At 44.1% G+C, this 12,989-nt stretch overlaps 1 protein-coding gene across 2 annotated transcripts in view; it reads right to left on the bottom strand.

Moving 5' to 3' along the window:
• Positions 1-12,989, bottom strand: part of PRLR (prolactin receptor) — a 117,419-nt gene that overhangs the window by 26,857 nt on the left and 77,573 nt on the right. For both annotated transcript variants that reach the window (XM_077936432.1, XM_028749203.2), the window contains exon 2: positions 3,338-3,400. The gene's annotated coding sequence lies outside the window, so the exon portion shown is untranslated. The remainder of the gene's footprint in view (positions 1-3,337; positions 3,401-12,989) is intronic.

Genomic DNA, 12,989 nt, shown 5'->3' with positions numbered 1-12,989 from the left:
GGCATGACCATTCCCCACAAATACCAGGCACCACCAAGACAACAAGGGGTGTGTGCACTGGTGACACAACCCACTGAGCAAACACAGCTTTTTGCAACATATTGGGCTGTACAGGTTTTTGTCTGTATGTGATGGCCTGGGATTTGGACTCAGAGGTTGAACCTGAGGAATCCCAGCCTGCACAGGAGTCCCCGCCTCCAGAACCAGTTGAGCCGGGCTGGGGCCTGAGCCTGAAGGGTCCTCACCTGTGCTGGATCCTTGGGTGCAGGCACCAGCTGAGTCTGCTCTGGCCCCTGAGGTGATGGAGGACCCATTGCCTGCAGTTGCTCCACTCTCAGCCCCGTCAGGGGAAGAGGAGGTTGCGTCTGGGTCCGGTAACCCTCCAGCCTCTCCTGAGCTGCAGAGGCTCAGGGCAGAGAGGCGGAGGGAACTAAGTTCCCTCAGGAGGAGTGCTCGCCTCCAGGCCAGGAGAGGTGAGTCACCAGAGGATTGGGGCCGCCCTATGCCTCGGGGCAGATAAAAGCCAGTCAGCCCCAGTCCCAGGTTGCGGGAGCAACGTTGTTGCTAGCCTGTTCCTGCCTGCACCCTGTCCTGCTCTTCTGCCAGAGTTCCTGACCCCACCCGACTCCCCGTCTTGGACCCAGCTACAGCTTTGACGGACAGCCTCCATACCGCACCATTGACCTCGAACTGGACTCAGACCTCGCCTCTCGGTTAGCCCACAGGACCAGCACACTGTAATTGCTTCGGTTATGCACAGCCCTTCCTTTCCCATTTAATTAAAAGAGAAGGCCCCTTAGAGTCTAGAAGACTACTTTCCACTTCCTAGCAGGGAAGCCTCTGTTCCTGATTTATTCCTTTTAATTTGAATCAGGCCGACTTGAAAACACAGACAAGATAATGCAATCATGCAATATGTGGTCTGTGGGATGATACTTTGAATCAGGCATATATTAGGCACTAATAACTTCCCTGTGCAATTACTGTTCTTTTCAATAGCACTATTCTGTATTGTGTGTGTGTTTTTTTTCTATTTGAGCACTTAGTGTCTTTAATTTCCATTTGCTAATTGTCTCTTTGCTTTCAAATTCGGTCGTATGTTCCTGAACATTGTATTAGTCACTTTCCAAATCTCTTTGTGTCCCACCTCTCGGTATTTATTTTCTTAAAGTGGAAGTTGTTGGAGAACAAAGAGCCCACCCCAAAAACTAATTCCACCCACAGACAACTGCTTAGTATGCCCCTCAGCCTCCTTCCATGTCTCCCTCCTCCTTCAAGTCTCTCCTCAAAACACGCCTCTTTAAGTGCAACATTTACAGCATGGGTAGCTAGGCAAACTAAGGCCCGGGGGCCGGATACGGCCCAATCGCCTTCTCATTCCGGCCCGTGGACGGTCCGGGAATCAGTGTGTTTTTACATGAGTAGAATGTGTGCTTTTATTTAAAATGCATCTCTGGGTTATTTGTGGGGCCTGCCTGGTGTTTTTACATGAGTAGAATGTGTGCTTTTATTTAAAATGGATCTCTGGCATAGCTGTCAACTTTCCCCTTTTCTTGTGAGGAATCCTATTTGGAATAAGGGAATTTCCCTTTTTTAAAAAAGGGAAACGTTGACAGCTATGAATTCTCCGGGTTATTTGTGGGGCATAGGAATGCGTTCATATTTTTTTCCAAAATAAAGTCTGGCCCCCCCACAAGGCCTGAGGGACAGTGGACTGGCCCATGGCTGAAAAAGTTTGCTGACCCCTGATTTACAGCAACAACAGTTTTTAAATACATTTTAAAAAGGGTGGTCTGGACCGGGGCCAATGCAGATGGAGAGAGGTGGTTTAACTCCCAACCATGATGGCTATGATCTACCTCCACAGTTGGAGGCAGTATGGTTATTGGAAACTCCTAGAATTGCAGAGTTGGAAGGGAGAATAAGGGTCATCTAGTCCAAAGGCTCGGACCCGTGCTTTCTCTGTAGAGGGAAGGTTTTTTTAAAGATTTTTTTTAATTATGTTTTGATATCTGATGAAAGCCACCCAGAGTGGTGGGGCAACCCAGTCAGATGGGCAGTGTTATCATTCTTAGTTTTATTATTATGATTGGCATGGGACAAGTACCAGTGTCAGTGAGCCCTTGCCTGGTACTTAGCGTTCCATTCGTTCCTGAGTTCTGTGTCTTTGTTGCATACCTGTGTCACACTGTGACATAATCAAGAAATGGAACATGAATAAATGGGCAGGGCTATTTAAAAATGAGTAGGTGTAATTCTTAATGGCTTCCATTCAGTGCTACGGAACAATAGAACCAGGCTGCAATCAAAAGCAGCATTGGGCGGGGAAAGTGAATTTGTTCTTCACAGGAAACCGGGGCCACAAGTTGCTTGTTTCCCAACATTGTGTTCCTAATGTTGTACACCATCTTGGGATCTTTGGAGAAAGGGTGATATAAAACTAAACTAAACTAAAGCATTGCTTGAGTTTCTTTCCCCTCTTTAGTCAGCTTCCTCCTACTCAGTCTCAGCACTACCTTTGTAGAACTCAACAGAGAGAAGGGGACAAAATTAAGAGGAGTTGTTGTTCCTCAGGCGCCACCTACTGGTGACCTCCCTGTCTTCTACCCTATCTGCCTCTGTGACCACTGGCAATGACTGCTATCTATAAATCTGAATTTTCGTTCGATGACTAGAAATGACTAGAAATGGCGTACATCAGGAAGGTCAATGATGCACAATCTTCACCTGTTTTGTTCAGCATCGATACTAAACCAGGAAGTGTATATTCCTCCTCATTTAGAGCTGGATAGATTGATTTGCTGGAAAGATAATACTATGGCACCCTTTGATCAATGGATAGAATATATGACAACTCTTGCAATAGACAAACGGATTGCTTTTAGATGCAGATTGTGTATAGATAAATACAATGATATTTGGAATGCATTTATTAAAAAATATAAAGTTGTGTTACTAGTTTTACATTAGTTTGCATAACTGCATTACTTATATACTCATATTTTGTATTGTATTACAATTCCATGTATTTTTCTTTCTTTTTCTTTTTGCCTTTTTTCTATATATATATATGCGCATCAGGGACAAGAGGCAGGTAAAAGAGTCCTCCAAAGCTGATAATGAATGAATTGATTCTCAGGTGATCTCAACATGTGCATCTCAATCCCCATGCTACAGAAGTCAGTGGGGTGATATGTCTGGTGATTTCCGCATTTCATGAGTGCATACAAGCGTTCTTTGTATAAAGACTCTACCGTGCAAATGTATGACCAAGGCATCTTTCTGTACTTATGCAAATAGTGCCCATCACGAATACATAAGAAACCAGCCTACTTACCGGATTAATGTGCTTGTTCATCTTCAGATTTTTCACGGGGGGCCTGCCAAATCAGATGACTACCTAGAAAGGAGGAGGGAAAGCTTTTTGAATATTTATGTTTAAGTCAAAGAACTTCATTTTCTTTTTCAAAAGTAGATGGGACTGGTGGCAGGGGAGAAACTCCATGGGCTTATATAAAGCTTTGTTGATTTATGATGTGCAATGATTTGTCCCTTAGAGGAAAACAAAAACACCCCAAGGCTGCAATCCTACACTAATCTAGAGTAAGCCCCAGGACCCTCACTGGAGCTTACTTCTGAGTAGACAGATACAGGATTACATTATATTTTGTTTAGTTTCCTCTTTATAATGGGAGAGAAGAGAAAAACTGAAATAGAGGAAACTGAGATTTATGTGTGTGTTCTAGCTCCTTGACTTTATGAAAGGCAATTTCATTTTATATACAAAACACAGGGACCATAAAATTTACAATCCAGATATTTCTGAACATTCCTATTGAATTCACTCAGACTTTTCTGGCACAAACCATATGTGAAGTTCACTTAAAGGACTTGACTTAACAACAACAACAACAACAACAATTTTATTATTTATACTCCTCCCATCTGGCTGGGTTTCCCCATTTCACAAGAGTCACATTGATTGCAAATGGCGAAGATTTGCAAAGCATCATTTGAAATGACATAATTAGATAGACAGACAGATACAGGGCGCTCCCAGAAAATATGTTTATTGAGCATTCATCCTGATGTGATGGGAGGGAAGTTAGGTGACAATGGCTATTTGATGAGCATTCACTCCTACATGTTGATGTTGCATCAAAGCAGTAATTGTTCCATGCTTCTCCGTGCCATTTCTTGTCACTTTCCTTATTGCAAAAAGTCTGCTTTTAGGAGGAAGTGGGTTTTTTACACCAGAGATTTCATTGTGCAACTTGAATTTGCTAGTATGGGATCGAGTCCTGTCCGAAAACAGTGACAGTCTGGAAATGGCCTTAGAGATTAGAAATGAATGGGAAATGGAGCAAAATAAATACAGTGGCACCTCAGGTTAAGTACTTAATTCGTTCTGGAGGTCTGTTCTTAACCTGAAACTGTTCTTAACCTAAAGCACCACTTTAGCTAATGGGGCCTCCTGCTGCCACTGCACGATTTCTGTTCTCATCCTGAAGCAAAGTTCTTAACCCAAGGTAATATTTCTGGGTTAGCGGAGTCTGTAACCTGAAGCGCATGTAACCTGAGGTACCACTGTACAGTGGTACCTCGGGTTACATACGCTTCAGGTTACACACGCTTCAGGTTACAGACTCCGCTAACCCAGAAATAGGGCTTCAGGATAAGAACTTTGCTTCAGGATGAGAACAGAAATCGTGCTCCAGCGGCCCGGTGGCAGCAGGAGGCCCCATTAGCTAAAGTGGTGCTTCAGGTTAAGAACAGTTTCAGGTTAAGAACGGACCTCTGAAACGAATTAAGTATGTAACCCGAGATACCACTTTATAGATATATTGCTGGCTCATGAATGCAACTGGGTATTCACATGGCCATGGCTTACAATTTTCACTGTTCTTTTATTACACAAAGATTCCACTTAACACACACACATGCAAGGACTCGTATCCTTAATCCCGTTTCACTTCAAATGCAGTGCACTCTCCTGTCCTCTAGAGGGCTCATGTGCACCGGAAGGCTCAATGTGTGCCACCCCCTGCCCAGCCGAGTCCTTGCCAGGTGCAAAGTTATAGTTACCATGCAGCAAGCAATTAATGCACAGGTTGGGTTAGGAAACACACCTACCCCTATTCATTCTATGGCAATGGCCACTTGTCATAGCAAGAACTTCTCCCTGATCTGTTTCCACAGCTGGTGTTTGCGACAGGCACGATGTTGGTCTACAGCAACAGGCTACTTCGTTTGGGGATCACAGGGGAACTCCCTCTTCCCAGTGCTCAGAAAATGACAGTTCTCTGCTGACCTCTTTCTTCCTCTGTCCTACACCCCCCTTGAAGCGATAACCCTTCTCTCCTTTTCCACGCACAAGTAAGTTACCAGTGCAAGGGTCAGTGGCTAGAGAAAGGGCAAAGAGTGCATTGGGAAACGGCTGAGATCTTTCAGCCATTACACCAGAACATTATTCATATCAAGACGAGTTTTTACAACCACCCCGGACACTCTACGCAAACCATATAAGGCCAGGGTTGGGAAACTCAAACAATAAGTTACCAGATCTCAGTGTGTTTAGCACCCCTGCAATAAACTGGGTGGTAAGGATAAGAAATCCAGCTTTTCGCCCCAAAAGTACAACACACTGCGAAACCGGGTTAGTTGACAGAAGCACCTTGTGCGTGCAAGTCTTGTGTGTGCAGCGAGCCTCTTTGTGTATAGTAGATGCCATAAAAATGGAATATGATAAGCTGTGTTTATGTTATGACAAAGGCTTGAGCAATCTCGCCTGATGTAGCCTGAGCTGAAAGATTATGTGATACAGAGTTCAGAAAAACAACTTAGGGACATAAGAAAACCCTGCTGGATCAGGCCAGTGACCTATCTGGTTCAGATTTCTGTTGTCATGGACTGGCGGCATGCAGCTGCTGGGGAACCCCCAAGGGAAGACAGCTCAGAGCCAGGGGATTGGTGGTGGGACGACGATGAGTGGTTAGGAGTAGAAAAGGGAGAAGACTGGGAGAAGGAGGTGATGGGAGCTGAAGAGGCAACAGGGCCAAGGAAGCAGCAGCAGGTGCACCCTACACCAGTGGTTTTCAACCAGTGTGCTGTGGCACCCTGGGGTGCCTTGAATGATAGACAGGGGTGCCGCGGGCAACACTGGCCTCTGTCCCTTTCCTTCTCTCCCTCCTCTGAAGCTCAGAGACCAAGGGTGGCTGCTGAGAGGACTCCCAAGGAGAGGGGAAGCTGAGGGAACACTTCACATGGGAGCGTGTTCGCAAAAGGGTGAGAGGCTGCCAGCTCTGCAGGCAAGGGGTCCTGAGCCCCACAGGGGTGCTGCAGAATGAATGTAGTTGGTCGAGGGAGCCTTGGACCAACCTCTGCCCTACACCCACCATACTGTTCCTTGTGTTTCCGAGCACAATTCAAAGTGTTGGTGCTGACCTTTAAAGCCCTAAACGGCCTCAGCCCAGTATACCTGAAGGAGCATCTCCACCTCCATCGTTCTACCTGGACACTGAGGTCCAGCGCCGAGGGCCTTCTGGCAGTTCCCTCGCTGCGAGAAGCCAGGTTACAGGGAACCAGGCAGAGGGCCTTCTCAGTAGTGGCACCCATGTGTGGTACGCCCTCCCATCAGATGTCAAAGAGAAAAATAACTACCAAACCTTTAGAAGACATCTAAAGGCAGCACTGTTTAGGAAAGCTTTTAATGTTTAATAGGTTATTGTATTTTAGTGTCCTATTATTTATTATTATTATTATACTAGTTTGATCTTTTAAAAGGGTAAGGAAGGGCTGTAGTTTAGTGGTAGAGCATCTGCCTTGTCATAGGATCTCCAGGTAGGGCTGGGGAAACCTGGAGTGTTGCTGCCAATCAGTGTGGGGAAAATGGATCTAGATGGACTAATGGTATAAGGAACTTGCTGTGATTAAGAACTTCAGAATGCCTTCCCCCCCTTGGTTAGCTTTTAACTGACTTTTCCCACCTCACTTTTCTCAGTATTGAAGAAGTCTATCGCCTGAGAAAGTTTACTATGTCATTATTTTTTTACAGCGGTACCTCTGGTTACGTACTTAATTCGTTCCAGAGGTCAGTTCTTAACCTGAAACTGTTCTTAACCTGAAGCACCACTTTAGCTAATAGAGTCTCCTGCTGCCGCGCCACCAGAGCATGATTTCTGTTCTCATCCTGAAGCAAAGTTCTTAACCCGAGGTACTATATCTGGGTTAGCGGAGTCTGTAACCTGAAGCGTGTGTAACCTGAGGTACCACTGTACAATAAAAACCTCACAAAAATAGTTAGATACATTTTCTTCTCCCCTTCCTCTTGTTGCATTGTTTTGCAGTAAGGAACGGAACTGCCTCAGTGGGGGCAACTTACACAACCTAATAATATTGTAAGTTGTGTGCAATTTGCATGTTCGGTTCTGCTGGGGATGCATTTGCATAATTTAGCTGTCTAATGCCAACTAGCAGCAAACAGATCCATAAATGGCCAGCTATTCCTGCCGGCTATTTAAAAAGCCATTTTTGCACAATGACCTCCTGCCATGCCCAGCCTCATAAACTTTAGATTAGATCCAGAGGACTGAGAAAATATTGGAAGGGAGGGGGAAAGAGAGAGAAGGTAGGCTGTGAAAGACCAGGTGCCTTTTTACAAGCGCAAACATGCCCAGTTCTTAGCAACAGCCACCAGGCACATCTGACTGCTGTTTGCTCAAACATTCCCTCCCTTAAGTGGATCTCTGTATGAAAGCCTCCCTCTATTTTGCTATTAAAAAATTAAATCCAATCCAAGTATGCTTCAGGCTTGCAGTTCTGCCACAACGAGAGAGCTGTTCTTCAGCAGTACTGAATTAAGCGACTGCCAGACCATTTGAAGGGGAGGTGGATGTTTCGGTTTTTAAAAGAATCTTCATGTAAGAAGTTGCCAAGCTCAAACTCCTATAGAGGGGCTATTATATATTTAAAGATTACCGTATTTTTCGCACCATAGGACGCACCGGACAATAGGACGCACCTTGTTTTAGAGGGGGGAGAACAAGGAAAAAAAATTCTCCCCCTCTCTGCCCAGCGCCCCTTCAGTGAAGCGGCAGGAGGCGCTGCGCAGAGAGGGGGAGAATTTTCCCCCTCTTGTTTTCCCCCTCTAAAACAAGGTGCCGTTTAAGGTGCGTTCAGACGCCTTCAGGCGGCTACCTTGGAATTCTGGAGAGGGAGAGGGGTCAGTGCACACCAACCCCTCTCACTCTCCAGGCTTCAGGTTCCTTTCGACCTGCTCTTTGGGGCTGGCGGGGGGAAGCCCACCACCAGCCCCAAAGAGCAGGTGGGGGAGCAGCGCAAAGGCGCGCGGCTATAGAGGCTCCTGCCATAGCTGCGTGTCACCTCTCCAGCCGGGAGAGGGTCGCTGGGGGCTTCTTTAGCCCCGCACACGCTCTCCCGGTTGGAGAGATGGCGCGCGGCTATAGAGGCTCCTGCCATAGCTGTGTGTCACCTCTCCAGCCGGGAGAGAGTTGCGGGGCTATGCTGTCTTCGCTCCATAGGACGCACACACATTCGCCCTTCATTTTTGAAGGGGAAAAAGTGCGTCCTATGGTGCGAAAAATACGGTACTTAGGAGGAGTGCTGGTACTGGCGTACAAGGCCTGATGTAGCTTAGGACCAAGGTACCTAAAATATTGCCTCACCCCTCATATACTCAGTTGATCACGGCACTCTGCATCTCATCTGGAGGTCCGTTCTGTATGACGTAGGAATTGGGCTTTTAGTGTGGAGTCATCTGTCTTTTGGAATCCCTTCCGACTACACATTAGACAGCTGTCGTCTCTGTTGACTTTTTGGCAGCTGCTGAAGATCTTCCTCTTTTAAGAAACCTTGTAAGTGGAGATATTTATCCCAGTCTGCATCTGTATTGGACCATATATATATTTGGAACTATTTTTTAAACTTTTTATATACGCAATTGTTTTCAAGTTTTTGCATCGTCTTTAAATATGGAATAGTTTTAGTTGTTTTAGACACTGCACTGGTTTTTTAAAAATTGTTTTTACAGTTTCCTTGTTCTTTGGTTTTCACTGTTTCATAACTGTGTATTCTATTGTTGCAAACTTTTCTGGGGCCATATAGTAAAGGTCAGGCAAGATACCAAACAAAGTGATGTTCATTTCGAAGTCTCCACAGTCGTACTTTTGCAGTTGCCTGAGAACAAACCAGACATTACAAGGTTTATTTATATTTAACAAATTTCTGATCCAGTTGTTTTTTTTAAGAAAGATGCTTCAATATGCAGCCTGTGATCCCCAGCAATTGAAATTCAGAGGCATATGACCTCTAAAACTGGAGACGATACAGCCATCATGACACTGGAGGTTATAAAATCACCATGACTAGCAGCCATTCATAGTCTTATCTGCCATGAAGTTATTGAATCATCTTTCAGAGCTATCTAAGATGGTGGCTGTCACCACCTACATCTCATGGTAGCAAATTCCATCATGTTGTGCGATGTGCTTCCTCTTAAATTTCCTCTAGGAACTAAAGAGACCAAAGGAGAAAATGAATGATAGTAGAATGGAGAAATCCAAGGTTTCAAGTTTGCTTTTTAAGCAGGTTCAGTGGTCTGGCTTGTGGTCTTTTCAGTAATGTGAAGAATAACAGCAAATCACTCTTGCAGGACTGAGTGTCCACGACTCGTCCCATTTACTCCTCAGGACTTATTGCTGAGACGTTTCCCTCTTTGAACTCAAACCTCAACTCAGCAAATATGCTCAATGAACTTTGGTTGAGAAGGTGTTTATGGAAGTTTTATAAACTTTGCCATAGTGACTGGTGAGGCCAAAGTCTAAAGGACACAGAAAATATTGCTAGTGGGAAAGGCTCTCCTCTTGAGTTATGGGTTCAAGTAAAATGCAGAGTTGTAGCCAAAGGCCACAGTAAACCACAGCTGAATATCTGAATGAACACAGGTGTCTACAAAATGAACACATCCCCTGGGAGTTACATGTGATGCTTTTGTGACATGCAGATTGTTCCTAACAGTGAGATTACAAAAGGCTGTAATCTTAAATGGAAAGGCAGGGATGGGTAGAAACAGTTTGAAAGAGGAGGGTTTTTTTAAAAAGCTGCTCCGGGGAAAGGAGTTGGTGGACCTGCCCCAAGGTGAAAGACTTCTGGGAAAAGATTTATAATGAATTGAAAAAATTGTTGAAATATAAACCAGAAGGCCTTCTTCTTGGAATAATGGGTCTGGAATTGCCCAAGAAAGATGTTAAATTATTTTTGTATGCCACAACTGCTGCTCGGATTTTACTAGCTAAAAAGTGGAAAATGCAAGAACTACCAACTGTAGAAGAATGGCAGATGAAGATGATGGAGTTTTCGGAGCTAGCCGACCTAACCGGAAGAGTCTGCGACCAGAAGGAGGAGGAGTATCGGGAAGAATGGACAAAATTTAATGATTATTTAGTTAAATATGTTAAGTTAAACTAATTCGAAAAATCTTGCAGGTACTAGATCGGCTTAGGATTCTACATAAGTTAAGTGATGAATTAATATGTTTAATACCGAATTGAAAAGATAAAATGATGTTAAGTGACTAAGTTAAGTTTATAAGAACTCTGATTTGGAAAACCGTTAAAAGGATATGCATTGAAATTCAACCAAGGGGAATGTTAACAATGTTAACAAGTGTAATTTTAATAAGGTTATGATTGTGAAAACCAATAAAAAATTTTTTTTGGGGGGGAAAGGAGTTGGGTTCCTCCTCGGCCTATAACAGCCTTCTGCTTCAGAATGCAATCTCCTCTGCACTTGCATTTTGAAAAAGATGAAGCATAAATTCCCTGCCAAACTATACCTGATGAAGGACACGTGAATCTGTAGTTTCTCAACAGTTCACATTTTCCCACCTGAAGTTCATTTCCCCACATTTCCTCATCTGATTGCAAATTCATTTTCTTTTTTTTAAAAAAAGTCACCATGAAAAGTCTCCAGCAGTTTAGTGCAAATTTCTCCTCATATGTGATTTTTGTACAATACACAATCATTGCAAGCAATCACATATAATGTATTTTTTGACATTCTTTTCATGAATCTGTGCACTTTCCCGCAGTGCATACATTTTGTTACGCACTACTTTGTTGGAGAACTGCCTTGCAAAATTCGGTGGGTTAAACCACAGCACCTAGGACCTGCCAATCAGAAGGCCGGCGGTTCGAATCCCCGTGACGGGGTGAGCTCCCGTTGCTCGGTCCCTGCTCCTGCCAACCTAGCAGTTCGAAAGCACGTCAAAGTGCAAGTAGATAAATAGGTACCACTCCGGCGGGAGGGTAAACGGCATTTCCGTGCGCTGCTCTGGTTTGCCAGAAGCGGCTTAGTCATGCTGGCCACATGACCCGGAAGCTGTACACTGGCTCCCTTGGCCAATAAAGCGAGATGAGCGCCGCAACACCGGAGTCAGTCATGACTGGACCTAATGATCAGAGGTCCCTTTACCTTTACCTTACTTTGTTGGAGAACTGCGTTGCAAAATTCAGAGAAGTCTGAATTTCAAAGGATGACCCTGTTTCAGTTTACATATTGTTTCAGGAAGGGTGAATTAAGTAGATTCATCTTTAAATGAGCACTGAACCAGCTCTCTCCACCATCCCTCCACTTGACTGAGCATTACTGGGCCTTTGTGAAGAACCCGCTGTGCTTAATCATAGGTCACACCACAATTAAGCTACCAGCACCAGAAAAATGTTTGAGAGTTGCTCTGCATATCAAGCACTATCTACTTATCAACATAGTTTCTTGCAGTAATTTATGTAGAGGGATTACAGCAACGGCCATTAAAATTGCAAGGTATCCTTTTGTTTCCTAAGTCCCAAAGTCTATGAGACTAGCCTGGGCACCATTCCAGATAGGTAATAGAACACATAGCTATAAAAGGCAACTTTGCTAAACTCTGAAACTAAAACTGGTGAGGAGGCAGTCATGCAAGCAAATTAGAGGTGTGGATTCAATTTTTACAATAAAAAATACTTTTATATCACATGAAAAGGTCAGCTGCTTGTGCAATCCCTGGTTTAAAGAGCCTATATTCTGTTCTCAGTGGCAAGCTTTCCTCCCCTGGCTGCGCACCTCCTCTATTATTAAGTCAAATAAAAGCTATTTTGACATCCAAGTTTTATTTCAGACTGGGAAAGCATACAGCTGCATTTGGCCACAGTAATACGCTGTGGTTTATGTATAGGAACAAGCTGCAGCCAGCTTAATCTTGCATGATAACCACCTCCCCTCTCCTTCTGTGATGGGGTTGGAAGCATTTCTTGATAAATCAGAGTTCAGCAATATGTACACACCCTAAACTGTGGTTAATATTAACTATGGTTTGCTGAAACAAGGTGGCTTCATAACCCAAGGTCTGAAGTTCCAATAAATAATAGTTAATTAAGGTCAAACACTGTTCAGCCAGGTTCAGACGTCATGGCAACCTGCGGTTAATTAAAAACAGAGGTGAAGACTACTGATTTCCTCCCTGGGGCCTCTGCGAACATTGCTGACATATGATTTGATAATTTAATACAAGCGCATCACTAGCAACCCTGCCAAAGCAGGAGACATCATGAAGAATGTGCTGAAGACTGGATTAAAGTGACAAAATTCCACAGGGAGAGATATTGGAAGACACAGCAGACAGAGATTCTGTCATGCGGTATGAAGTGGAAAAATGTGCTGAAGACTAAATTAAAGTGACAATATTGCAAGGGTAGTGACTTAGAAAAAGATCTTGTCAACCTCCCCAAGACAATTCTTCAAATAACCTGGTGCAAAAAGTTATCGGATTTCAGCAGGACTTTAAAGGGTATACACCGGAACTGAAAGCACCACATAACATTAGCAGGCATAAATGGCATTGGAATTGGGCCCTAATAGCATCATGAGCACAAATAATAATGGATGCACAATAAAAAGGACACATGGAAAGGCTACATCACCTTGCCAACAAA

Source organism: Podarcis muralis, chromosome 11 (genome assembly GCF_964188315.1).
Source record: "Podarcis muralis chromosome 11, rPodMur119.hap1.1, whole genome shotgun sequence".
Lineage (NCBI taxonomy): Eukaryota > Metazoa > Chordata > Lepidosauria > Squamata > Lacertidae > Podarcis > Podarcis muralis.
The sequence above is the reverse complement of the archived record's forward strand: the minus strand, read 5'-3'. Positions and strand labels throughout refer to the sequence as shown.